The sequence below is a fragment of the Lygodium microphyllum genome, chromosome 16, assembly GCF_053477565.2.
Source record: "Lygodium microphyllum isolate KBCC chromosome 16, Lygodium_microphyllum_v1.1.10, whole genome shotgun sequence".
Taxonomy (NCBI): Eukaryota; Viridiplantae; Streptophyta; class Polypodiopsida; order Schizaeales; family Lygodiaceae; genus Lygodium; species Lygodium microphyllum.
Genome location: NC_141150.1, coordinates 15093384 through 15119618, shown reverse-complemented (window position 1 = coordinate 15119618; position 26235 = coordinate 15093384). Strand labels below are relative to the sequence as shown.

The 26235-nt window shown below is 42.3% G+C and overlaps 1 protein-coding gene and 1 pseudogene across 3 annotated transcripts in view; one reads left to right on the top strand and one right to left on the bottom strand.

The window, feature by feature from the left end:
- LOC148022553 (uncharacterized) overlaps positions 1-26235 on the bottom strand; it is a 109390-nt gene that overhangs the window by 43299 nt on the left and 39856 nt on the right. The window lies entirely within an intron of this gene.
- LOC148022554 (uncharacterized) lies at positions 1599-3350 on the top strand (annotated as a pseudogene).

Genomic DNA, 26235 nt, shown 5'->3' with positions numbered 1-26235 from the left:
AAAACTGACAGGAGTCGTAGATGTCTGAGCCCGTAAAGCATTCGCCACTCCATCAAACTCCCAAGAAAGCTTGTAGAGTACCGTACCAACAAGATGTGCCTCTGATAAGGCAGATTGCATAGTACGAAAGCTGGTCATGGAGTTGGGTAACACGAAGTAGGAAGGATTTAATCGTATCTTTGGATTCAAACTTCAGTTGCTGGAGCTGACCATATAGAGTAATGGCCCTCATGGTGGAAGGAGCCTCGTACATCAACTATAACTTCGAGCATACATCTGAAGCTGTCGTACAAGAGGTGACCGCCAGTAGGACTTCTATGGAAATACACCGAAGTAATGCCGAATAAGCACGGGCATCATCCGAATCCCGTGTGCACACTATTTCAGCCTTGTGTCATTTGTTTGTGAACATTCAGTCTGTTTCATGCAGATTTCAGACCTGAATGTCTGCAATAATCAATTTTCAGCCAAGGTATATGAAATTTTTTGTCCTGCCAGTTGTGTGCACACATTTCAGCCTTACGTGTCATTTGTTTGTGAACATTCAGCCTGTTTTCATGGCACATGTAGATTTCAGAACTGAATTTTTGCAATTTTCAGACAAGATATAAGAAAATTTTTGTCTTGCCAGCCATGTGCACATTATTTCAGCCTTATGTGTTATTTGTTTGATGTTTGGACAGCTTGCAGCCAAGAAAATACCATGGATCCTGATCCTAATTGGTGCCATGTTACTCTCATAACCTCATATGAGGGGTCAGGTTGATCTAAAAAGTGGAAATGTATTTATTGTGGCATGGTGAAAACAAGGAGTGTCACTAGGGTCAAAGACCATCTTGCTCATGTGCCAAGAAGAGACACAGCTCCATGTGCAAATGTGCCAAGAGATGTGAAGCTTTCTCATGATTTATGGAGGAGGCAACGGCTTGGTCTTCCGACAGTCGGTGCAGAACAGGACCAAGACTAAGCCACAGCTCAACAACAAGAGGGTAGCATAAGTGTGGTTGGACCATCAAAGAGAAGTAGGGCTGCATCAAATCCTGTTGCAAGTGCATCCGCTTCAGCCTTGGTCTCTGATTCACGTGCGACAAGGACTCCTTTGCCTCAGCCTGATGTTTCAAGTGCTCCTAGAGGTTCATTACAGAGGGCTAGCATACATGCTACTATGCAAAAGCAAGCCATAGCTGAGGCAACTCGAGAGTTGATGAGATTGTTCATTAGATGTGCTAATCCCTTCCATGTGGCTAAAACAAAGCAATGGAGACAAACCATAAAAGCAATCAGCCACATTGGATCTGAATGGGAGGACCCAACTTCAGAGGCACTACGCACACAAGAGCTCAAGAAGGAAAAGGCATGCATTGAGGTTCAATTAGAGCCATTGAAAGATGCATGGAAGAAGTATGGGTGCACCGTTTTGTGTGATGGATGGTCTGATGCCCGTAGGAGAAATGTGTATAATGTCATGGTCTCATGCTGTAAGGGCACTATGTTTGTGAAGGCCATTGATGCCTCTTTGCCACGCCTTGTAGTGATAGGTGCATTTATATGGCAACATTTGCGAGATGTCATCTTGAAAATCGGGCCTAAATATTTTGTGCAGGTTGTGATCGATAATGGAAGCAATTGTGTCTCCATGGGCAACATGTTAGAGGAGGAGTTTCCAAGCATTGTATAGACACTATGTGCTCCTCATTCCATTGATCTTTTGATTGAGGATATAAGCAAAATTTAATGGGTTAAGGCCATATTCAGCACGGCCACAAGTATGGTCAATTTTGTGAGGAGACGGCCCAAGGTTCTTACCATATTTCGCTTATTTAGCCACCTTGACTCTTAAAACCCTCCACCACCAAATTTGCCTACATCTTCATTGTGCTTGAGAGATTGGTGCGCGTTCACAAGGAGTTGGTGCGTACTATATGGTTTGATGAGTTCATGCAATGGGATGAGTATGATTATCCAAAGACCATGGCATTTCGGTGCAATGTCATGAATGATACTTGGTGGAAAGATTTGGAGGCTATGGTGAGAACTCTCAATCCTATCTACACAGTGCTACGCATTACCGATATGGAGGGTAGAACTATGGGTCTTCTTTATGAGTATATGAATAAGATAGGAGAGACTCTTTAAAAAAATAACTTTTTGCCCTCAGACAAGTAAATAACTCTTGAGTCTTTATTTTACAAATTGATATTATATGTGTGAATTTTAAAGTTTGAATAACTATTCTTAAGACTTGAATTGACATTTCTTCAATGTTGACATCTTAAGGACTGCTCAAATCGTAGCTGTGTGGGAGAGGAGATAAAATTGGTTTCATAGACCAATTCACGCAGTGGCCCATGTCTTGCATCCTCTTTGGCGAGATGATGAGCAGAGTGAGTGTGAGGAGCTAGAGGAGGGATTCATGGAGCATATGACAAAGATGATAGGTGGCGATGTATCAATGCTTCAAAGGATTGAGGATGATCTTTTAGCATTCCGCAATGAGAGCTTGCATTTTGATAGAGAGACTGTGAAGTTAAGAGAGACTCAACTTTAGCCTGTCTCATGGTGGAAAAAGTATGGAAATTGTGCGCCCACATTTGCAACCCCAAGATTTCTTTTAATAATTATACATAATCACATATTTGTAATTTATTATCACTGGCATTCACTGCATAGTTTGATTCTTGAAAGTTGAATCTTAGATTCTTATGGCTCCATTTGTGTTTCTATTTGAATGATGATTTATAGAAACGCATTGCTATACGAGTTCTCTCACAAGATTGTATCTCACACCCTTGTGAGAGAAATTGGAGTACTTGGGCCCTTTTCCATACAAAGAAAATGAATAAACTTACCACTTCTCAATTAGAGAGGTTAGTCTTTTGCCATTGCAACCTCCAACTGCTTGAGAAAAACGATATCCATCCCAAGCCTGCACAGGTGATTATATTTATATTTTGCTAATACCTTATGGTCTTTGAAGTTTGACTCTTGAATATCAATTTTAGAATCTAAAGATGATAACTTTTTTAAATCTCTATGTCAAATAAACACAGGTAAATATTGACAAGATCAACATAGAGAAGGTGAGGTTTGTTCCAGATATCACTCCAGAGGAGTGGGGCATATATGCCATGCTCTACCAGGAGATGATAGCCCCGCGCCGTACCACGCGCAACAGAACTGCTTCACAACGTCAAAGAGCCATAGATGGAGCTAGCACTTCAGCTGCTCTAGCAAATTCAAGGGCTTCTGATAGTTCTAGCTCATCAGCTGATGTGGATAGCAATGAGACAAAGAAGGATCAGGATGACAGCACCTCTATTGGCTTAGATGATGTTGCTATAGATGCTTAAGCCTTGAGCCTTGATTTTATCATTGATATTGAGCATTGTTGACAATTGTTAGTTGCTTATGTTTTTTCCCATAGCTGGCCAGTGGCCGTTGTTTAAACTTTGAAGTTATCAGTTCTTTGAGATCTCATAGATCTATTATCTTAATTGATATTTGACTCTTGAGGCATGTCACAACTCACATGATACATCATATGATCATTGCTATAGCTTGTAGTCTTGACTCTTAAGTATTTAAATTGGCTTTTGTTGATGTTAGATGTATATAGATTCTAGAATCTAGGTTGCCTTCTTTTGAAATTTGAATGATGAATGATGAATCTTGATGTATCATGTATCTACTTAGTACTATGATCTGTCATCGATGACTACTCGTATTATCATGAGTGACGAGTAATGAGTCTCATGAATGATGAACGTGACTTTTAACTTTTAAGTTCTAATCATGATTCTTGGATGACAAATGTTATGATGTTAGTATGTTACACTTTTGTTTCAAAATATTGTAAGTTATTTTGGGTGATTTAAGATTTCTTCAATCTTGTGATTTGTAGCTTGCAAAATTGATAACTATGTGAAATTGCTGCGCAATGAGATTTGTGAAATTTAAATCATGGGTCTTGGAAGTTGGATTCTTATGCTAAAAGTTAAGATTGTTCAGTCACTAGTGACCCAAACCCACACTGCCACCAGTTAGTCATCATAGTCGGCAAACTACTCAACTCCAGAGGGTTTGTCTAATTGGTCTACAGAGGCTCACATCATCTCTTTAGAGACATCAGATGTGAGTCTCCTTCACATCTACGAGTTGCCTCCTTATGGGGTGCTTACAAGGGCCCACTCGCCATAGTCCAGCCCGTCAATACCTATTTGGCTTGTGGAGAGTGGAGCTATCCATCACATGACTCCTAGAGCGGACATTTTTATTTCCTGAGCCCCTACAACCGAGCACATTCACGTAGGAAATATCTTCTCGGTCACAATTCAAGCCCAAGGTCGCATCAGTTTTCCCACTAACTTGGGTCCAGATCTTGCTTCGCTAAATGATCTCCAGCTAGGGGTGAACTTAATGTCCATTCAATAGCTTTGCTAGTTGGGGCCAATAGTTTTCTTCGCCACAACCACAATCAAGATCCTAGACTCTCAAACTAGTTTAGCGATTACTCGTGGAAAGGCATAGCCTAATGGCCTTTTCCACATGACCCACTTTCTTACAGAGCCAACTGTCGATAATTCCGAGTTCCATCGCTTCCAAGCTTTGGCCACTACATGGTAGCCTACAGACTTTGAGCATCTTTGGCATTTTCGCTTAGGACATCTTCGCTATGACTCTCTTTATGAGTTGTCGTGTTAGGGGATGGTTGAGGGCCTTCCATGCCTAAAACTATCTTGAAAGGTCTATAAAGAATTCTAGCTAGCTAAGCAGCATCGTATACCCTTTCCTTAGCAGTCTATCACTTGTGCTACGGAATCCCTTAGGCTCATCCACGTAGATCTTTGTGGTCCCACATCTACTATCGCCTGAAATAGCACATTGTACTTCTTTTTTATCGTGGATAATTTTTCTAGATACATATGGGTACAATGTGCTATTTAAGGCGACCCACATCCGATGCTTTCAATTATTTTAGTGCTACCCGAATCCATGATAAAAAAGTACAATGTGGGTCATCGTGTGGGTACTATGAGGAGTGATTCTGGTGGTGAGTTTACCTCCCATAAGTTCCTTGAGTTTCTACAAGAGTAGGACATTGCATACCAGCTCACCTCTACCAACTCCCCCGCACAAAATGGAGTCGTAGAGCATAGGAACCGGGTAGTCCTAAATATGGCACACTCTATGATGTTCGCAGTAGAGCTCCCTAAGTGCCTTTGGGTCGAGGCTATTAACACATCACTGTACATTCTCATCCTGCAATAGTCCCAAAAAAGACTCCATACAAGGTATTCTTTGGCTCTCAATCTATCATTTCTTGCTTCAGAGTTTTCGGTAATCGTGCTTATACACACACTCTTGATAATAAGATAGGAAAGCTCACCCCTCGAGCTGATCTCTTGATTTTTTTGGGCTATTCTTCTAAAGCGAAAGCCTATCGTTTGATCGATCCTTGGATGAACAAGGTGATCGTCAAGAGGGATGTCGTCTTTGATGAGAAGGACATAGTGTGGTCCTCTACACTAGACTCTTCGTTCTCACCTTCACTCACATCATTTGAGATCGTGCCTACTAAGCCGAGTCTACTCCCCGCTCTTAATCTTTCTGCAAATACTTCAGCTCCCTCACCTCCTCCATGAGACATGCTACGTCATTGATGCCAGCAGACCATGCAGGATTCAGGGATCCTTCCACTTGATTTCCCTTTGGAGGGCCCTAGAAGGTCTACTTAGCTCGCCTCTCAGGCTTCATATGCACTGTTGTTTATAGCCTAATTAGATTGCAAGAGGCTCTCCAGGACCCTCTGTGACATGAGGCCATGAGAAGGAACTAGATAGCATAAATCACAATGGGACTTGGACATTGGTGGATTGTCCTCATCACAAGCCGGTTATTAGGACGGAGTGGATTTTTAGGACCAAGCTAATGGCTGATGGTATTTTAGATAAATACAAGACTCACCTTGTAGTGTAAGGTTTCAGACAAAAGCACGACATTAACTATAAAGAAACCTTTGCACCTACCACTTGGTTGATATCATTTTGTTTGTTGGTTATACTCGTTGCTCACCACGGTTGGCTGATCTATCAGATAGACATAAAAAATGTCTTTCTGAATGGTTATTTGGAGAGAAAGTCTATGTGGAATAGCCTCCCGGTTTTCTTCTGTTGATTGGGCTGACAAGGTATTTCGCTTGCAGAAAGCTCTTTATGAGCTGAAGCAAGCGTTGAGGTGTTAGTACCACAAGATAGATGAATTCTTATGGACTCGATGATACTATTTTACCCCCTATGATCCAAATCTCTACATTCGCACCACTAGCACGGGGATCAGCTATATCCTACTGTATGTTGATGGCATATTACTCACTAGCTCACATTCTATTGGCTCTCACAAAAATTGAGATACAGTTTTGCTCTACATTCAAGAATTTATTGACTTATTTCTTGGGGATGGAGATTGTTCAATCCAAGGAAAGTCTCTTTCTGTCACACCAGAAGTACGCCCTACAACTAATGGAACAGTATCGCACTGATTAGACACAGCTAGTGGTCATGCCTCTAGATCCCATTATCCATCTCCACAAGGATACCTTGGGTCAGCCTTTTGATGCTCATACCTCTCATTCTGTTGTAGGAAAATTACTCTAGTTGATTCGTGCTGGGCCAAATCTTGCATTCTAAGTTAGTTTGCTTAGTCAATATTTTAATGCACCTAGAATGTCTCATTGGATTGTTTGTCTTCGTGTATTAAGATATTTATTATGAACTAACTTATAGTCATGGTTTATGCTTATAAGGGTATATTGATTCTGATTGGGCACGAGATCCTGACACCTGACATTCCCATGGAGGCTACCTCTACACCTTGGGCATAGCACCCATCTCTTGGACTAGCCATAAGTAGGAGACTGTGGCCGCATGCACAGTCGAGGAAGAGTATTGAGCTCTTTTTGATGGTACTACAAAGGCCATCTATTTAAGGAACTTATTGGTTACACTTCAATTCTCTTGCGAGTTGTCTGCAATTGTCTACTGCGACAACCACTGTGCCATTACCCTTGCGACAATCCTATCATCACTTCTCAGACATGGCACGTGGCGGTTCACTACCACTTCACCAAAGAGCAAGTAGAGAGCAAGTTGAGCTAGGCGCCATTCGCCTACAATTTTTGCTGTCAAGCGACAACTTTGCAGATATTTTGACCAAGATGCTCACCCGACAGGTTCTACAGTATCTTCTACCATGAATCAGCTTGGGTATACCCTTCTCTACTTCTTCAAATTGACGGGGAGAGGGTGCTTCCCTCTTACTTCTCCTTCCAGTTTGAGAGGTAGTAGTTTCCTTCTCTTGATAGTGATAGTGATAATATTTACAATTTTTTTCACTTTCAAACATTTATTTATTGTATTATGTATTATGGACATTTGTAACTTTGTCTACACTGTCAAGATGACTTCATTGTAAAAGGGCGCTTGGCCAAGTGAACAATTCCCTACGAGGACATTGTTCCAGTGACACTATTGCATCGCATTCTGCATGAGCATGAAAACTTACATCTTCATTTGCATTATCCATGCATCGACATTTTTTTCATGTAAACATGCATATGTGCACATTTATCTCTTTTCGGTCATTATTGGAGTAGTCCACTCTGGCTCCATCATAATCGTGGCATTGCACATGGCAATCTCCAAAGGCATTTCTTCTCTTATCCTTGCTTGCTAGCTTTGCTTGTCTTGTTTTCTTACCCATTTTGCCTTTCTTTCCATATATTCTCCATACAATTGACACACACACACACACCCTCTTAGGAATCCCTAGGCACTTATCCTAGTAGTGTGTGGGATTGTTTTGCTTGTTTTATGAAGGTAGTGGAGCTATCCATCCTTACTCTCCCCCGTAGTTCAGGACACAGTGACTCAATGGAACAAAAACTAATTTGAAACCAACACTCAATGCTAAATCTTTTGAAAAAATCACACCAAAAGCCCTAACAAACAAACAAAAAAAATACACAACCAAAAAGTCCATTGTTGATTCCATCCCTCTTTGCAAGACTTGGTAGGCCCCTGGGAAATTGACAAGCACCCTTGATTGATACCTTGGCCTCTCTGAGATGTCTACTTGGGCTCCCTTGTTAAAATAACCATCGTCTCTATAGTCTTAGTAGGTCACTCGGCAGTTGACGTGCACCCTTTGCCCAATGCCCTAGCTACTTTGGGGTGAGATGTCTTGGGATAAAAGTAAATATATATTAAGGACTTTTTCTCATGGCTTAGTTTTGGGCCTGAGAGGTGGTGTTGAGCTAAAAATGCATTAGCCTAACTTGAAAAGCCCCAAAACACGCTTAATTAATGAAGAAAACCTCTTATTTTAAAAAGAAACGTGATCCTAAAGAGTTACTGCGTCCCACATGCAAAACCCTTATTTGGGTGCCCCAAACATGCTTAATTAATGAAGAAAACCTCTTATTTTAAAAAGAATGGGTATGCAACCCACCATTCTCCCGTAATCTCATATTTTCAAGTTTCAAGAATGTAATCCTAGAGAGTTACTATGTCCCACATGCAAAACCATAATTTGGGTGGCCCAAATTTTCTATAAATAGGTAGCCCACCACTTTTCCTTAATCTCGTGTTTGTAGGTTTGAGGAGCCGTATCTCTGCTACCCACACCCCATTCGTGGTGGATATCGCGGTCAGAGCTTACCCCAACCATCTGGCACCTGATTCTAGCCTTCATCTACAAATTGCAGCTATTGCCTAGTACCCTGGAGCTATCGCCTATAGTTTGCTGCTACATTACATGCTAATGTCAATATCTGGTGCTACTGCCATCATCCTGGAACTGTTGCCTTGATCTTCTCTCTCTTCTGAATCTTGTATTTTCAGTTTCTAGCTGCCACCCTAACATTCTTTCACCTCTGCCTATTTCATTTTCTCTCTCCTCAAGTACCTGTTGTTGGGTTTTACTTACATCTACACCTTTTACCCTCTGTAAGAGAAGTTTTTTACCCCCAATTAAATTATTCTTAAGTGTTCATTCGGCTCGTCCTTAGCTGCCACAGGTATATTTTATTATTTTATTCAGAATATCAGAGCAAAGCAAAGGGCTTTTGCAAGGAAAGGTCAATTTCTACTTTACCCAGTGCTTCAGTGCACAAATTGCAGAAATTTGTTGGCATTTGGGTTAAGAAATTTGGGGCATTTATATTTTTGGCAAACAATGGCATGTGTACTGAAGTTTCAATCTGAAATTGACTAAAATCTTGCACATTGAGAGGTCAAATTTTGGGGCTTTTGTGCTTTTAGTGCCGCAGAGCACTTTTCTTACATTGCCAGCGTGTTCCTTGCTGCAATCTGGAAAATTTTCAGCACATTGAGCCAATGGTGGTCAAGTGTGACACAGTTTACTTGATTACAGCTTGGCATTTGCTGCAATCTTGTAATGAAGGAGACCTAGGAGAGAGAAGGATAGAAGGGAGAGACTGCAAAGAGGAGAGAGAAAGAGGAAGAAGATGAGAGAAGAAGAGAGAGAAAGACTAGCAGAAAAGAGAGAAAGACAGGAAAAGAGAGAAAGAGGAGGGAAGCCATGAAAGCTAGGAGGAAGGAGAAAAGAGACTTGATTATTGATATAACTAATGCCCTAATTAGGTCTCTCAACACCTTATATACCCTGTCAGTCTAGCTGGGTATTCCCATGCTAACCCGTGTCCTACCCATCTATCCCCACTCTGTTACATTCCATCCCAACCTTGAAGGTTTTTGCCCTCAAAAACAAAAAGAGGACTTACGGCTCACAACGAAGGGGGGGGGGGGGGGGGGTGTGGTTGGTTGCAGAGTACTACTTTGCTCAGCATTAAAAAGGAGAATATAGGAGAATCTCATGTGGAATTGGGGCATAGAATTGTGTATATGATGTATATGACATGTGCAAGTTGATAGCATATGAGTTTGGCGTCCAATTCTTGACAATTAGGGGCTGACAAACAGTGGACAGCATGCTGCCCAGAACAGGCCTGCTGAAGGAAACTGGTCATAACTTCCTATGGGCATCTCCGATTGAGGCGTGTGACATGTCAAAATGAAGCTCGTTGAGGGTACTTTCAGCCCAGGTAGGTCATGCATGGGTGCACTTAATACAGGCCCAAAACTGTTCGAAAATAGATGGCTGTCTACTGCAAAACAGGCCCAAATCGAGTGGTCTTCAGCCAAGGTTGCCGCTTCAAGGTGAGGGGACTGCACCGGGCGAGTGCTGATGTAGATAGAGCTTTCTTTCAACCCCTGGGATCAAATGGATAACCTGCATGGTAAGCATCACCAGCATACAGGTCATCCATGCAAGCATGGGTCTCTGCACTACCACTGGGGTCAAATGGAAAGTGATTATCCTTTCCATACATTGGGTTACCATCCACAAGTAAAGCTAGAATGGTCAGTACCACTAGCTATTGCATGGAGTCTGCCATAAGCATCATATGATTAAGCTTGGTCTGTACTTGGATGCTGTCAATAACACATGGGGTTGCATAAGCTGAGAAGTGTATTGCATCAACCCTTATATGTGACATGTGTATAGACTGAAGGGTCTCCTGAAAGGACATGTTTTCTCGATCCATAATATGAGCATGATCTTTAAGATCTACATGATCTTCTTTCTTAAATGAAAGTTCGTCTTGCTTTGGATCCACATCAAAATGGTCTTCAACAAGATCTATCCTATCCTTGGCATAATGATATTCGAATACAAATAGGAGTTTTGCATTCTGTGCTCTACATTTGTCTTGATGATCACAAGATATCGGCTTAGCACATCGATAGCATAAGCCCGCAGCATGCAGTTCCCGTATCGTATCACTAGTAAGGTGTCTAATGCGTTTAGCCTTAGATAGCAATCTACACATATGCTCATCACCATTGGTCAGCTCAGTAATAGTTCTGACACACTGCTCATGTACAACAGATGGCTGCCTATGACCATAATGCTCATACCATCCATATGAAGGGTCATGCCAATGTGGCTGCTGCTCATAATGATACTCATGCTGTCCACACATATGCTCATCACCATTGGCCAGCTCAGTAATAGTTCTGACATGCTGCTCATAGTCATCTTGCTGCTCATGTACAATAGATGGCTGCCCATGACCATAATGCTCATGCTGTCCATATGGAGGGTCATACCAACATGGCTACTGCTCATAATGATACTCATGCTGTCCATATTGCATATGGTGATAATAGCCCTGCTGCTCATTTACATCTATTTGCTGTTGACTATTACCAAAACTTTGGCCATATTGTTGCCCATAAACATGGTGCCCAAGATTGCATGATGATTGTCCAACATGACTACAATGGTGTCCTTGCATCCTAGGCTGACCATAAATATGATGAGTAGCAAGTCCATGAGCATAGGTATCGGCATGATGCTGGTCATAATCACTAGCTTGCTGCTCTTGCATCGCATAAGAATCTCCATATGCATGCTGCTGACCAATGTTGTATGAGCTACCATATACATGTCCATGATCATGACTTGCATAAGAACTATGTTGCTGCATAAAGGAGTGCTTGTAAGCGTAATCATGCTATCCATATTAGCCATACTGTCAATCAAATCCATTGGAGCATGATCCACCCTCATGACAAGGTACATAGCCTAGGTGTTGCCCAAAGTCGTATTGTACAATACTTTGGTTATCAAAATTGCCCATATGTGATTTAGCTTAGCACTGGCAATTGACCTATATTTTTTGCCACATCAAAGCATCAAAAGATCCCTAGTGTTACTACTGAAAATCAGATCTGCACACTGCTGTTTGCTATTGTATGTTGCTCACTCTATCAAAACATCTCTGACAATAAGTATTTAGAATATTCTGCAATTGAGTTTTCAGGACTGTACAGAAAGTTACTGCTGCCTGTCCCACAGGACCCTTGGTGACAAAAAGGGTTGTGTGGAGATGGTCGCATTACTAGACCCTGTAAGCCATTATATTATGATGGACTTTATTTGATGGAAGTTGAAATGCAGTTTTGAATTCTCTGATTTCATCAAAATCTGTTGTCCTCTGACATTAGCAGCCTTCTCAGAAGTTTCATTCAGCAGAAAGTCAAGCAGTTCTGTAATTATGCCAGTACAACAATTGCATGTAATGCATCCTTAGTCAATGCAGTGTGATTCCAGAAAAATGCATCAGTCTCAGGACTCTTCTATAATTATGCCACAATTTCCTGTAATGTATCCTTTGGCACTACTAGCTGAAGAATTGTTAGCCATGTAACTTGTACAATATGTTTCGTTAGCCAAGATACTTCAAACTGACAAAATCCACCAGCATGCTTGAGCTTGTGAGCTTGTTGCTTTAGACAGTTGGTAAGGATACAAGATACTATTAGGCACTTATGAATCCAAATGCTTTCCCTGGTTCTGATAGAAGGAATTCTGCATGAAATTCTGCATGTTCTGTTCCTTTGTCTATTTTGTGTAAAAGTCCCTTCCAACTATGCTTTCCAACACCAAGAATTTGCCCAAAATATTGTCAATCATCTGCACAGGACTGGCTTGATTTCTTGGCATAAGAAACTTTACTTATCTGCAGAGTTCTGAGGGAATTGAAATTTCATGTACTTCTGAACATCTACACATTCAGGTTGTTCTTCCACTTCAAACTTTTCAATAGTGTCCTCACCGAACTCATCATGGTTGGAAGTGGCTTGAACAACAGTCTCTCTGTTGTCTTTTGAAGACTCAGGCCACAATCCACGATAGTATGAGGAATGTCCTTCCTTCAAGTAGGATTGCCTCCTATATTTTGGAGATTATCTATGAGCTGAGCTACAAAATGCATGCATTACTGGAAAGCCCAGTGCCCAGTTGGCGACTTCTTTAGCTGAGCTTTGAAGCTCCATCATTCAGTGCTGTAAAGCACATTGGAATCAGCTGCAGGCTTTGTATTCTCTTGGAGCACCTCGAGAGAACTTCTATCTTATGTGTCTTTGCTCCAGCTCTGTCATTGAGCCGACTACTACTACTTTCTATTGGACAAAGGAAAAGGTCCAGATGCAGTGGTAGAGGATCTCCTCTTGACATCGGCCTTCACATTTTCTGATCCTAATGTACGATCAAGCTCATTCAGTGAATTGCATTGCATCACTTCTTGGCTAATTCTATCACATCGTAGGAAGGCAGAGCTAAATTCAGGTGTACATCCTTCCATCTTTATCATCTCCAACCTTCTCTCAACTCAGCATCATATTTGCAAAACTGTGGATAGGATTTCATCCCCTGTATTCACATGAAAACTTTCAGTTATTGATGTGAGCCAAAGTGCATTCTGCCTGCTCCATTTCTGCATCAGACATTTTCTTCCTAAGCTTAGCTACCTCGTCCTAGTTGCAAGCTGCAGCATAGATGTTAAAGAGCACGACGTGTGCCCCCAAACATTTCAGGACCTGTTCAAAAGCATGCCTCTACATGGCTATACTTTGATGCTTCCTGCAAGCACTAAGCAAGGAAAGCCACATTGAAGCACCATGCTGACCGCTTACTCCCATAAATTAATTTGTCATTGGCTTCATTTAGAAGTCCTGCCCGACCCAAAAAGGTCAACCACACAGAAACAATCTTGGGGTCTCGGTGTGGTGCGATGATCTCAGCACATTAGCACTGAAATAGCAGTGACCTTATGATTAACCAAGGACATTGAATGCAGAGAGAACACACTTATCTGTCATTCAGTTTCAAGCCATCACATAGCATTCCTTTGAAGAATTGGAGAACCTTGTTCCAAGCCCTTGCTGAGCAGCCATTGTTGCAATTCCAAGTGGTGGTGGTGTCTCGTCAAAGGACTTGATTATAAGTTCACATCTGCATGGATCCTTTTGCACTGCTCAAGCGTTGTTGAATTTGCACAAGCATTCAGGACCCCATGTGCCACATTTTGCGTACATCCCAACCAGTGCAATTTCAGTCCTCGTCTTCTGCTTTCTTCGCATTCAGCTCAAGAAGCTCAGCCTTTTGGCTTCCATTTCAGAGTAGCTCTGCTTGGAGGCTTTCATCAGCAGGTTTTTCACAGTGATTTTCCAAGCTATGGATGGTCACATACAAGCTTCTGCTTGAATGGAGAAGAGCATTAGTAGTTGTACCGGCGGCGGCTTCAGGACGTAGATATTAAGCACCAACTTTGTGCCTTCTGACCAGACGGCGGGGCAGGGACCTGACCTGGCATTCTGAAATGGGGACTAACAAGGGGAAAGATGGCAAAGCCATGATGGATCACGGCAAGTACGCACGCTATACCCTGGAGCAGGTGGAGATTCTTGAGAGGGTGTACAATGACTGCCCCAAGCCCAACTCAACACGTCGGCAGCAGCTCATCCGCGAATGCCCCATCCTTGCAAACATTGGTCAGAAGCAGATCAAAGTGTGGTTTCAAAACAGAAGATGCAGGGAGAAACAAAGAAAAGAGACGAACCGACTGCAGAATTGGAATTCCAAGCTGAATGCCATAAATCAAATCCTGTTGGAGGAGAATGAGCGGCTGCAAAAGCAAGCTGCTCAACTGAGCTCTGAAAATTATTACCTACGCCAACAGCTAATGCCTCGCGCTCATCATTTGCAGGACCTGTAGCAAGAAAGGAGATCACTCGACCTCCAAATGTCCCCTCAAGGATCTCATTGGGACCAAGGGTTTCACACTTGGTGAGAAGCCTCCAGAAGATGATGGGCCTAGATTGGCTGCTCCTGGTGCTGGATCTACCACAACAGGCAAGAGCTCATACGTCCCTCCCAGCATGAGAGGCGGCATTGGGAAGGATGGTGACAGCATGCGTAGAGGCAGAGTTCGGGTTATCACCAGCTTCTTTACAAAGCTGAGCTCCTATTGGAGGTCCTGGTATGCCCTTTCCTCCTGCTATTGGTGCTCCATCACTGCTTCTTACAACTCCTGTGTGTCTTCCAAGAAAGCTGCCATCCCTGCCTATGTACCTGAAAAGTAGGGTTTATTGTTGGAAAATGAGACTAGATTTGAGGGAAAAGAGAGAGAAAGGAAGGATCTAAAAACTAAGCTCTGATACCAACTGTAATGAAGGAGACCTAGGAGAGAGAAGGAGAGAAGGGAGACACTGCAGAGAGGAGAGAGAAAGAGGAAGAAGATGAGAGAAGAAGAGAGAGAAAGACTAGTAGAAGAGAGAGAAAGATAGGAAAAGAGAGAGAAAGAGAAGGGAAGCCATGAAAGCTAGGAGGAAGGAGAAAAGAGAGACTTGATTATTGATAATTGATTCCCTAATTGGGTCTCTCAACACCTTATATACCTTGTCAGTATAACTGGGTATTCCCATGTTAACCCGTGTCCTACCCCTCTATCCCCACTCTTTTACAAATCTCTGGAAATTTACAGATTTCTAGGTCATGCCAGCTTTTGTTATTGCTCTTGTGCATTTGGAAGAGTGACATTTATCATGGCAAATCAAGGACAGAGTGATGTCTTCACTTATCTATCAAAAGAGGATAGATTGGATGGCAACAACTGTTCTCTGCAGTCCTTCATGATGAAGAATGTGCTTGTTGCAAAAAACAGATTATGTCAATGGGGAAAAAGTCCATCCTAGTGATATGGCTCCTACAACTCCTCCACAAGGAGACTGTGGTCAAAGGCAAGCTCCTGTTCAGCTACCACCCCAAAGAATAGCTACATGGAAGGCTTGGGACAATAGGAATGCCCAAGCATTGTCATTCATTGCATTGGCAGTTCGGCCATCTATAATCTTGCATATCCGGTCTGCTGCTACTTCGCGAGTAGCATGGCCTACACTTGAGCATATGTTTGCTGGAAAAAATAATACTCACATTTCTTTTTTGAAAAAGGAGCTTGAAAATATGAAGATGAAAGAAGGTGATGCTATACAACATCACCTTAATAAAATTCAACACTTGCGCGAGCAGTTGATAAATGTAGATGAGTATTATTATGATACTCAAATGATCTCTACAACTTTGAATTCTTTGCGACCTTATTATTTGGCCTTTCATACAACATTGAATTTACAATGCAAATTTCTATGTAACCACTTACTTTTCTTTAGTTGGTTAGCTTATTGCTGGAAGAAGAGCAAACAAGGAAGAATAGTGGGGTGGATGTTGTAGCTTCTGAACAGGCTTTTATGGCAAGACAGAAGGGCAAGGGCAATCAGTCCAGGAATGCTCTGCAAAGTTCAAGAAGCTTTGAAACTTCATAGAACATCACGAAGCAGGGGGGCACACAAGCCAAGAAGGGCAAGTGCCATTATTGTAAAATCCCAGGTCATTGTATCATAGAATACAAGAAACGCATTGCCAAGGAGAAAAATTAGATGTACCTCCTGCTACTAGTGCTACAAAGTCTGAATCGTTCATCATTGACTGTGACTACTGTTTTTATACTTGCAGTTATGATTCTTCTTAGGCAGATAGAGCATTTAACTCTACAAAGAATGCTAGAACTTGGTTCTTTAACAGTGGTGCTTCTAAACACATTACATCCCGTAGGGATTTGTTTACCTCTGTTGTTGCAGCTCTTGTTGGCAAATCAGTGCAATCTGCCAACAATGCATCTTATCTTATTAGAGGTGCTCGAGAGATTGTCTTAAAAGCCATTGATGGCTCTACTCTCTGTCTGTTTGCAAGATGCTTCATATGTGCCACAGATAAAAAAGAATTTGCTGCTCATTTCTTCTTTAGCAAAATGTGGAATGCAAGTCACGTTTGATGATCATAAATGTATGGTCACAGAAAAGGAATTCTTGACTTTGGTACTCACTGGCACATTATGTCATGAACTTTATGAGTTAGATGCTCATTTGGTTGATTAGTCAATTTATTTGGCATCTACTATTACTCTTGCTATGTCATAGGCACAGTTTTGGCATACTTGCATGGGGCACGTAAACTATGGTAGTTTCATGCTTATGCAGTGTACTCACATGTTGGAAGATTTACCTCTCTTGGAGAGACATCGGTTTTCTTTTCCTCGTGATGTTGATTCTATTATTGTTGAATACTATTTTGAAGCAAAAAGACTTTGCACACAAATATACTACTACATATACTCCATAGAAGAATCTGGTTCAAAAAGGAAGAATCGGTCACTCATGGAGATAGCCAAATGTATGCTGAAAGCTAAAAATATTGTCACATGGATTTTGGATGAAAGCAGGTTTTGTGTGCTTGTCACACTTTGAATAGATGCCCTACTAAGGCATTGAAAAATATAATGCCTTTTGAGGCTTGGAACAGCCGTAAACCTTCAGTTGGCCACTTTCCTACTTTTGGGTGTCTTGCATATGCTCATATTCCCAAAGTGTTGAGAAAAAAATTGGACAATAAGATTGTCAAGTGCATATTTGTAGGGTACAACAATGAAAGCAAAGGCTAGAGAAAGGATTTTTTATGAAAAATCAAAACTCTCTCTTGCTGGTTATAACACATATCAGGCTGCAAAAGATGTGTTTGAAGGGCTGTTGCCTATTTCTTTTGGTTATATAGTTGGAGCTTCATTAAATGAATAAAATGTTCAGCCAGCTGCTCCATTAAATAATGCAGAAATTCAACCTATGGCTCATCTGAATATTTAGCAAGACGTTGAGCATTAGATTCGTCAAGAGTATGTGCATAATCAGAAGGCTAGACATATACCTAGATGGTACTTGCAAACTCTAAAAGACAATCATTTGGATGCTCCTCTTGCTGGTCGTACTCAAAGACAAATACATCTGCATGATCATGCTAATGCTATGGAGTTTGTTATGGTAGCAAACACTCTTGATGATGATGAGCCTGATTCTTTTGAGAATGCACAACAGAGTGTGCATTGGATAGCAGCAACACAAGCGGAATATGATTCTACTATAAAGAATCAAACATGGGATTTCGTCACATTGCGTGTTGGAAAGAAAGCCTTTGATACTAAATGGGTCTATAAGCTGAAACGAAAAGCAAATGGATCCATTGATGAGTACAAGGTCAAGCTTGTGGCAAACGGCTATACACAAAAGAAAGGCATTGATTATGAGGTGACATTTGCTCCTATGTCCCGTATGACCACTATTAAGTGCATGGTTGCATTGGCTGCCCATTATGGTTGGATTGTGCACCATCTTGACATCAAAACTGCATCCTTACACGAGGAACTTCAAGAAGAAGTATATGTTCAATAACCCATGGGTTTTGCAGTTGAAAGGTCTTGGTATGCAAGCTGAAAAAGGCTTTGTATGGTTTGAAGAAAGCTCCACGAGCTTGGTATGCTGAAATTGATGCCTTCTTATTCAACCAAGGTTCATTAACACCCCATCGGAGTCTACTCTTTAGGTATATGCAAAGAGGGGGGATCCTTACTGGTCATTTGTCTTTATGAGAATGGTCTTCTACTCATAGGGACACATGCTGGTCAAATTTCAACATTCAAAAAAAACTTACAAAAACTTTTGAAATGTCAGATTTGGAGCCTTTGCGTACTATTTGGGCATTCAGTTTATTCACAATACTAGAGGCATTGGATTGTCACAGTCTAGATATATTTGCAAACTCCTTGAGAGATTTGGCTTCCAAGATTGCAAGCCACTAAATACTCTGATGGAGATTGGACTTAAGTTGTCTTTGCATGATGACTGTGATATGTTTGACATTCATACATACGCTCCAGTAGTTGGATGTCTCATTTATTTATGCAACACAAGGCTAGATATTCATTCAATCTACAGTTTCAGCCCTAAGCAAGTATATGCACAGCCCACACATGTCACATTGGCAAGTTGTGAAGTGTGTTTTCCGTTACTTGTAGGGCACTAGGACTCTTGGATTGCTTTATACCAAGGAGGGGCCATTGCAGTTACATGCTTACAGTGATTCTAATTGGGCTAGAGATTTTGATTCTTGTCACTCTATAAGTGAAATTTATTTCTTTCTTGGCTCTTCTTGCATTTATTGGCTTAGCAAGAAACAATCCACTATTACCACATCATCTTGTGAAGCTGAATATAGGGCAGCTTGACTATGTATGGTTGAGAGGTTTGTTGGTTGATCTTGATGTATCTATCACGTAGCCTACTCCTTGTTTACTGAGAGTCTTAGTGCCATTGCAATGGCACGGACCTAGTATTTCATGCATGCACGAGACACATTGAGATACATTATCACTTTGTCAAAAAGAGGCTACATGCAAGGGATATCAACCTTATCTACTATCCTACCAACAACAATGTGACAAACATCTTCACCAAAGCTCTTCCTCACAAAAATTTAAAGCATTTCGCAATGCTTTAATTTTGATCTTCTTTGGTGGATGATCCTTATATACTGATCACTTTTCACTCTAGGGGTTTTGTTGGGTTTTACTTATGCCTACGATCACACAAGAGTATCAGTGATTCGCACGTAAGACACTAGGGCACCTTTTTACTCTCCCCAAGAGAAGTTTTTTGACCCCTATTACATTATTCTTCATTTGTGTATTTATGTTACATAATTTGGTTACTTACCGCATATTATACACTTCTATGTGTGAACGCACCTTAAGCCACTTACAAAATCCTAAAGTCTAAGGATTGTACTTTGTACTTCGAGTTATATACTTTCCAATCAATCTAGTGTCGAGCACTGACCACACACACTCTCTCTCCACTGTCTGCACACTCTTTTCAACTGAGTGAGCTGCTTGCTACGAGCTCCACCAACACCTACATTTTTAGTCTTCCTTTTTCTACACTGCCGTCTGCATTAGATCCAGCCTTCCTTGGCTATGTTTGCTGGTGTTCGATACTCGAAGGCTACTTTGCTGCAATTAGGAATTCATTTGGAGTACGACACATTCTACACCTCATAACCTCTGCCTTGATCCTAGAGATACAAGAGTTCAAGATTTAGTATTCACTACATAGTGTGTTTGCTTCATGAGTACTGTATATTCATTATTCATTCACTTTATTATTCATTGTGTTCACTGTCTCTGAGTTACACTAACCCTGACCCTAATTGTGTTCTAAGTTTATCAGTCTGTACTTTGTCAACGATTGGTTTTATGCTTTTTTGTGTTTAGAGCATTTATTCACACAAAGACCAAATAAATCTATTTTGGAGGTTATCTTGCTTGAGATTAACAGCCGGGAAATTACAAAAGAGAATTGTAAACAAATTGGTATGCATTGACCAATGCTCGAGCTATTATAATATTGTCTTTGCCATTGTGGTGAGTACTTGGTTTTGTAGTTTCTTGCAAATTGATCGTATCTTGGTTGCTTGGTATGGATTTGTCTCAATTTTGGCTATTGATACTACTTTAGCCACTATTTGGCTTTGCAAGGCACTTGGATTGTAGTCAATTTATCTCCTTTGGACTTATAATTGTCGTAAATTGATCTCCTTTGAACTTACAATTGGATATATCTAGTTATTTTTGTATACATGATATATTGCAGCTATTATGGCTTATTCATATACTTCTAAAAATGCATTATTTAATATTAAAAAATTAGATGCTACTTCTGCTCCTGCTTCATCTGCTCCTTCAGTACCCGTTGTTGCTATTGGACATGTGGCTCAAGTACAACCTCAATAGCCCATCTCTTTCACTACCCCTAAGGGATAAGCTGATTGGTCTGCACGTTCCGATCCGTTGCACTTCATGCATCTATCTCCCCTTCCTTCCCACCTCGTCAGGCGTTCCCTTGGCAAAGCCCTACTACTTGACGTACGCAATGGTAGCCACCGTCTTAGACTCGCATGTCTCTAGGTCCTTTCAGATACCCTAGGTCAGTCTAGGATTCATTTTTCGCACTCTTAGAGTCGGGCCCATAGGATTCATTGTCCTTAGTTTTTCCATTCTTTTGTCTTCCGCTGCATTTACTCACACATACACATTCATTGCATTTCTTTTGAGTTAGATTTTCTTTCTATTATGTTTTGCTTTGGAGCATCTTACCACTAATCTTTGTGTTTGCAGATTCTCATCTCTTTTACAAGGTTTTGTCTTTTAGTGTAGGGCTAACTTGCAGATTGCTTTGGTCCTACCTGGGCTAGCGATGTGGGGATGCGCACCGTTCCTTTCATGGTTTCATCATCCTTGGAGCGCTTGCTCTTCTTCCAGCATGGCGGTTTCCCCTCCCGAGGCAGATCGTGTAGCATCTCTCTCGATGCTATCATGGCAGTGACTTCTACCTTGCTCTTCTAGCGGGATGCTTCATCTTCTTTCATTCCTTATGGTCCTCGGCACCAGACAAAGACCGACATCAGGCTCCTCTTCCGTTTTCGGCATCTACATCCAGGTTGAGAGGGGATTCCTACCCTTCTTGGTATTCTACAGGCTTCAACACTTTGTCTTCGACATCGGCTTCTCCCCCCGTTGTACCTTACCCTTTGCATTGCACCCTTTGCATTGCATGATTTCATCATCTTTGTACTAGGGTGCTTGGGCAAGTGAACAATTTTCCCATGAGGGACACCGTCCTAGTGGGACCTACTGCATGAGCATTCTTTAGTATGTAGCATACTTTGCATCTCATTGTGTAGAGCACCACTTGAGCGGATCCTAAGTTGTTTCCACTAGCGACTATTGTCACCACACCACCATACTCCATCACATGGATACCTCATCCCCTATTTTTTCCTCATCGTCAACACCCTGAGTGGATGAGTTAGCTTGTTCTGTTTTGTGATGTGTTGGGTGTACGCTCCCTACTCCCGTCTTCTGGGTCACTATTACTCAATCGGCCGCATCCCATAAAATTTCACTCTCTCATTTTTTAATTTATTTTTTTAAAGTTCAATGTGGTTCCATCCGCCTTTATAGGGCATGGTAGGCCATTGGCCAACTAACGTGCACTCTTTGTCCAATGCCCTATCCTCTCTGGGATGACTACTTGGGTTCCCTTGGTAAGATAATCATAGCCTCTGTAGTCTTGGTAGGCCACTGGGCAACCGACGTGCACCCTTTGTCCAAACACGCTTTTCAGCTGATTAGCATTCTTAAACAGCCCCAAAACACACTTATTAATGAAAAACCCTAAAAAGGGGAGTGGTCCGAGAGAGTTTCAATGGCCTCTCAAAAACCCTAATTTTTGGATCGCCCTTCCACATCTATAAATAGACAGGCTATCCCCATTCAACCTCATCCCTCCCATGCAGGTTTCTCACCCTTGTATGCAGATCTTAGCCATCAATCTCCCACCACGTGGCGGTCCAGTCTTCGCGACTACTGTCATCACCTTGTTTCACTGCGGCGTTTTATTGTTGTGTTTTATTGCAGCGTTCTACTACCGCATTTTACTGCGGCATTCTACTGTTGCTTTTTACTACAACATTTTACTGCAGCATTCTACTACTGCGTTTTACTGCGACATTTTACTATAATGTTCTACTGCTATGTTCTGTTGCTTCGCCCACATCATCAAACATCATCCTCTCCAGTCTCCTCGCACTTTGGGGATCAGTGTTTGGTGTTTCTCTCACTTCGTTACTCCGACTGGTGGTCACAACACTTGGGATCCGTCTCTAGTGGACATCACACTCCAACATTGCTCTACCCTTGAGCACACTGTACACTCTTACATTCATTTACAATATTCATCCACTTCAGAGTTGTGTTCTCTCTCTCCCTTCTTCTGTTTGTGTTTGAGTTTCTGTGTTTGAGTTTTGAGTTTTGTGTTTAGGGATTGAGTTTTGCTCTCTGTGTCTGTATCTGTCTCTTTGAGTTTTTGTCGTGGCCGTACACTTTGTGTATCCTCAGTGCAAACCCTAGCAGTTTTCTTCACAGGTGCATCGGAAACACACATCCTAGACTCCTTTTTCTCCTTGGCAATGCATTTATTGCATTCTATGATGTAGTGACCTAGCTTTTTACAATAATGGCACTTGTCCTTCTTGACTTGCATGGCTCCCGGCTTCTTGTTGTTCTGTGAAGTTCCTAAACTTTCAGAACTCTGCGGAGCATTCTTGGACTAACTGCCTTTGCCCTTCTGTCTTGCCATAAAAGCTTGTTTTGAGGCTACAACATCCACCCCACTATTCTTCCATGTTTGCTCTTCTTCCAGCAATAAACTAACCAACTGAAGAAAAATAAGTGGTTGCAAAGAAATTCTCATTGTGAGATTCAAGGCCGTGTGAAAGGCCAAATAAGATGGCAAGGAATTCAAAGTAGTAGAGATCATCTGTGAATCAAAATAATACTCATCTACATTCATCAATTGCTCACACAAGTCTTGAATTTTGTTAAGATGATCCTACATAGCATCACCTTCGTCCATCTTCACATTTTCAAGCTCCTTTTTAGAGAAAGAAATGTGTGTCTCATTTTTTCCAACAAACGTTTACTCAAGTGTAAGCCATGCTACTCGTGAAAAATTAGCAAACCATATATGCGGAATTATGAAACGCTGAACAGTCAATGCAATAAGTGACAATGCTTGGGCATCCCCAATGTCCAAGCCTTTTGTACAGCTATTCTTTGGGGAAGTGACTGAGTTGGAGCTAGCCTCTAACCACGTCCTCCTTGGGGAGGAGTTGCAAGAGCCACAACTCTAGGACAGACTTCTTCACCACTAACATACTCCCAAAGATTTTTTGCAACAAGTACATTCTTCATCATGAAGGACCATAGACAATAGTGGCCATCCAATCTATCCTCTTTAGATACATAAGTGAAGACATCGCTTTGTCCTTGATTGGCCATGATGAATGTCACTCTTTCAAAAGGCAAAGCTGGCTTAACATAGAAATCTGCAAATTTCCAAAAATTATAGCAAACACTAAGCTGTAATGAACAAAACTATGTCACACTTGATCACTATTGTCCAATAAGCTGAAATTTTTACAGATTTCAGCAAGTAGCACACTGTCCAATGCAGGAACTTTACTCAATAGCACTAAAAACACAAAAGCCCCAAAATTTGACCGTCCAAAGTGCATAATTTCAGTCAAGTTTAGACTAAAACTTCAGTACATGTGCCAAAGTCTACCAAACATGCAAAAGCCCCAAATTTTTGACCCAAATGCCAAGAAATTTCTACGATTTGTGCCCCAAAGCACTGCTGAAGCGGAAATGCACCTTTCCTTGTAGAAGCCTCTTGTTGTAGCTCTGATTTTTCAAATGAAATGATAAAATATACTTGTGACCGCCCAAAACTGTCAGAGTGCAGCGGTGCGGAAGCGTAGGACTGAGAGTGAGAGAACGCAAAGAGAGAAGGGAGAGAAAGAGACAGTGGACAATGAAGATCTGCTGTATAAAGAATGCTGAATACAAAGATATACACGGGCGCAGTGCGCTGGACTGCGTGTCTCCACCTCGACGATGCGACCTGCTGTCCACCTCGAAGTCTGCTGCAGTCTGCACTGTCTGCTGTCTGAAATCTGTGAACAGAGACAGAAATCTGCACGGCACCGGTCTGTAATCTGCGACAGAGAAGAATGGCCAGACTGCTGGAAACGTCGACTATAAATAGTCGAAAAACTGCCTGAACTGGGGCGCCAGAAATAGGGCGCAGCCTGGAATAAGTCGGCTGCAGGCAGTCGGACTGCCATGTGGGACTGCCACGTGGCAGTCCGACTGCACAGTCCGACTGTGCAGCAGCCTGCTGGTCCGACTGTGCAGCTGCCTGCCCACCAAACAGGCTATGATCTCTAACACCCCCTCTCAGAGCCTGGGCAGGGCAGAAGCCTGAGGGATCTAGAATGTTGCCGAAGTAGAGCCTGAGAAAGCGCCTTCGTAAACAAATCCGCAAGATTGTCCTCCGTCTTGCAATACTCCACAGTGATGGTCTCATCCAGAAGCTTTTCTCGGATGAAGTGGTACTGAATCTCAATGTGCTTCGTCCGGGCATGAAAAACAGGGTTCCTCGCCAAGGCAATGCAACTCTCATTGTCACATCGCAGCAATGTAGGACGAGTCTGGGGGCACCCAAGCTCCTCCAACAATCTCGGAAGCCACACAACCTCGCATGTGGTGGAAGACGCGGCCCGATACTCCGCCTCAGTAGACGAAAGGGCTACCGTGGGCTGCTTCTTGCTACTCCATGAAATAACACCTGCACCCAAAGTAAAGCAGTAACCTGTTGTAGACCGCCTGTGGTCCACGTCACCGGCCCAATCCGAGTCGCTCCAACCTGCAAGTACAAGATCTGACCCATCTGTCCCTGTGGGGTAATGAATCCCCAAATCAGACGTCCCCCTCAGATATCGAAGTATCCTCTGAGCAGCCTGCCAATGCACCGTCTTAGGTTCACTCATGAACCCTGCCAAGAGCCCAACAGCAAAACATAGATCAACCCTGGTGTTGAGAAGCCAAATCAAAGACCCTATCAACTGTCGATAGCGGGAAGCATCCGCCAAAGGAGAAGCTGAGTGGGAAGTGGCCTTCCAGTTCGGATCCATAGGAGTAGAGAGGGCCCTACAATCTTCCATCGCAAAGGACACCAAGAGCTCCTGTACATATCTCTGTTGGGAGAGAAAAATCCCCCTCTGAGACTGATAAATCTCATGTCCTAGAAAGAAATGGAGTAGCCCCAAATCCGTCATCTCGAACGTCCGATGTAAAGCTGACTTTGTCTCCTGGACCTACTGTGCATCATCACCTGTGACAATCAAATCATCAACATATAATACAAACAGCACACAACCATCCTCGGAAGTGTGACCATACAGCTGCGGATCGGCCTTGGACCGCCGATATCCCAACTGAGACTGGAGGAACGAATCAATCTTCTCGTTCCAAGCTCGCGGGGCCTGCTTGAGGCCATATAGGGCCTTCTTCAACCTGTAGACTTTCCCATCTGCAGAACCAAAGCCAGGGGGCTGCTCAACGTAGATCTCCTCCTTCAATTCACCATTCAGGAAGGCCGACTTCACATCCAGCTGATAAACAGGCCATCTCCTATGGCCAGCCAAAGCAAGAACAGCTCTAATGGTTGCCATACGAGCTGTGGGGGCAAAGGTGTCATGACAGTCAATGCCTGGGCGCTGTGCAAAACCCTTAGCAACAAGGCGAGCCTTGTGCTTATCCAAAGTACCATCACTGAGATATTTGGTCTTGAAGACCCACTTGACTCCAATCACCTTCTTCTTCGGGGGGCGTGGCACGAGGGACCAAGTGCCATTCCTCTCAATAGCCTCCAACTCAGCTTCCATAGCTTTCTTCCATGGTGCGGACTGTAAAGCCTCCTTCACGGAGGTGGGCTCTCGATCCTGCATAACTCGGGACATCAA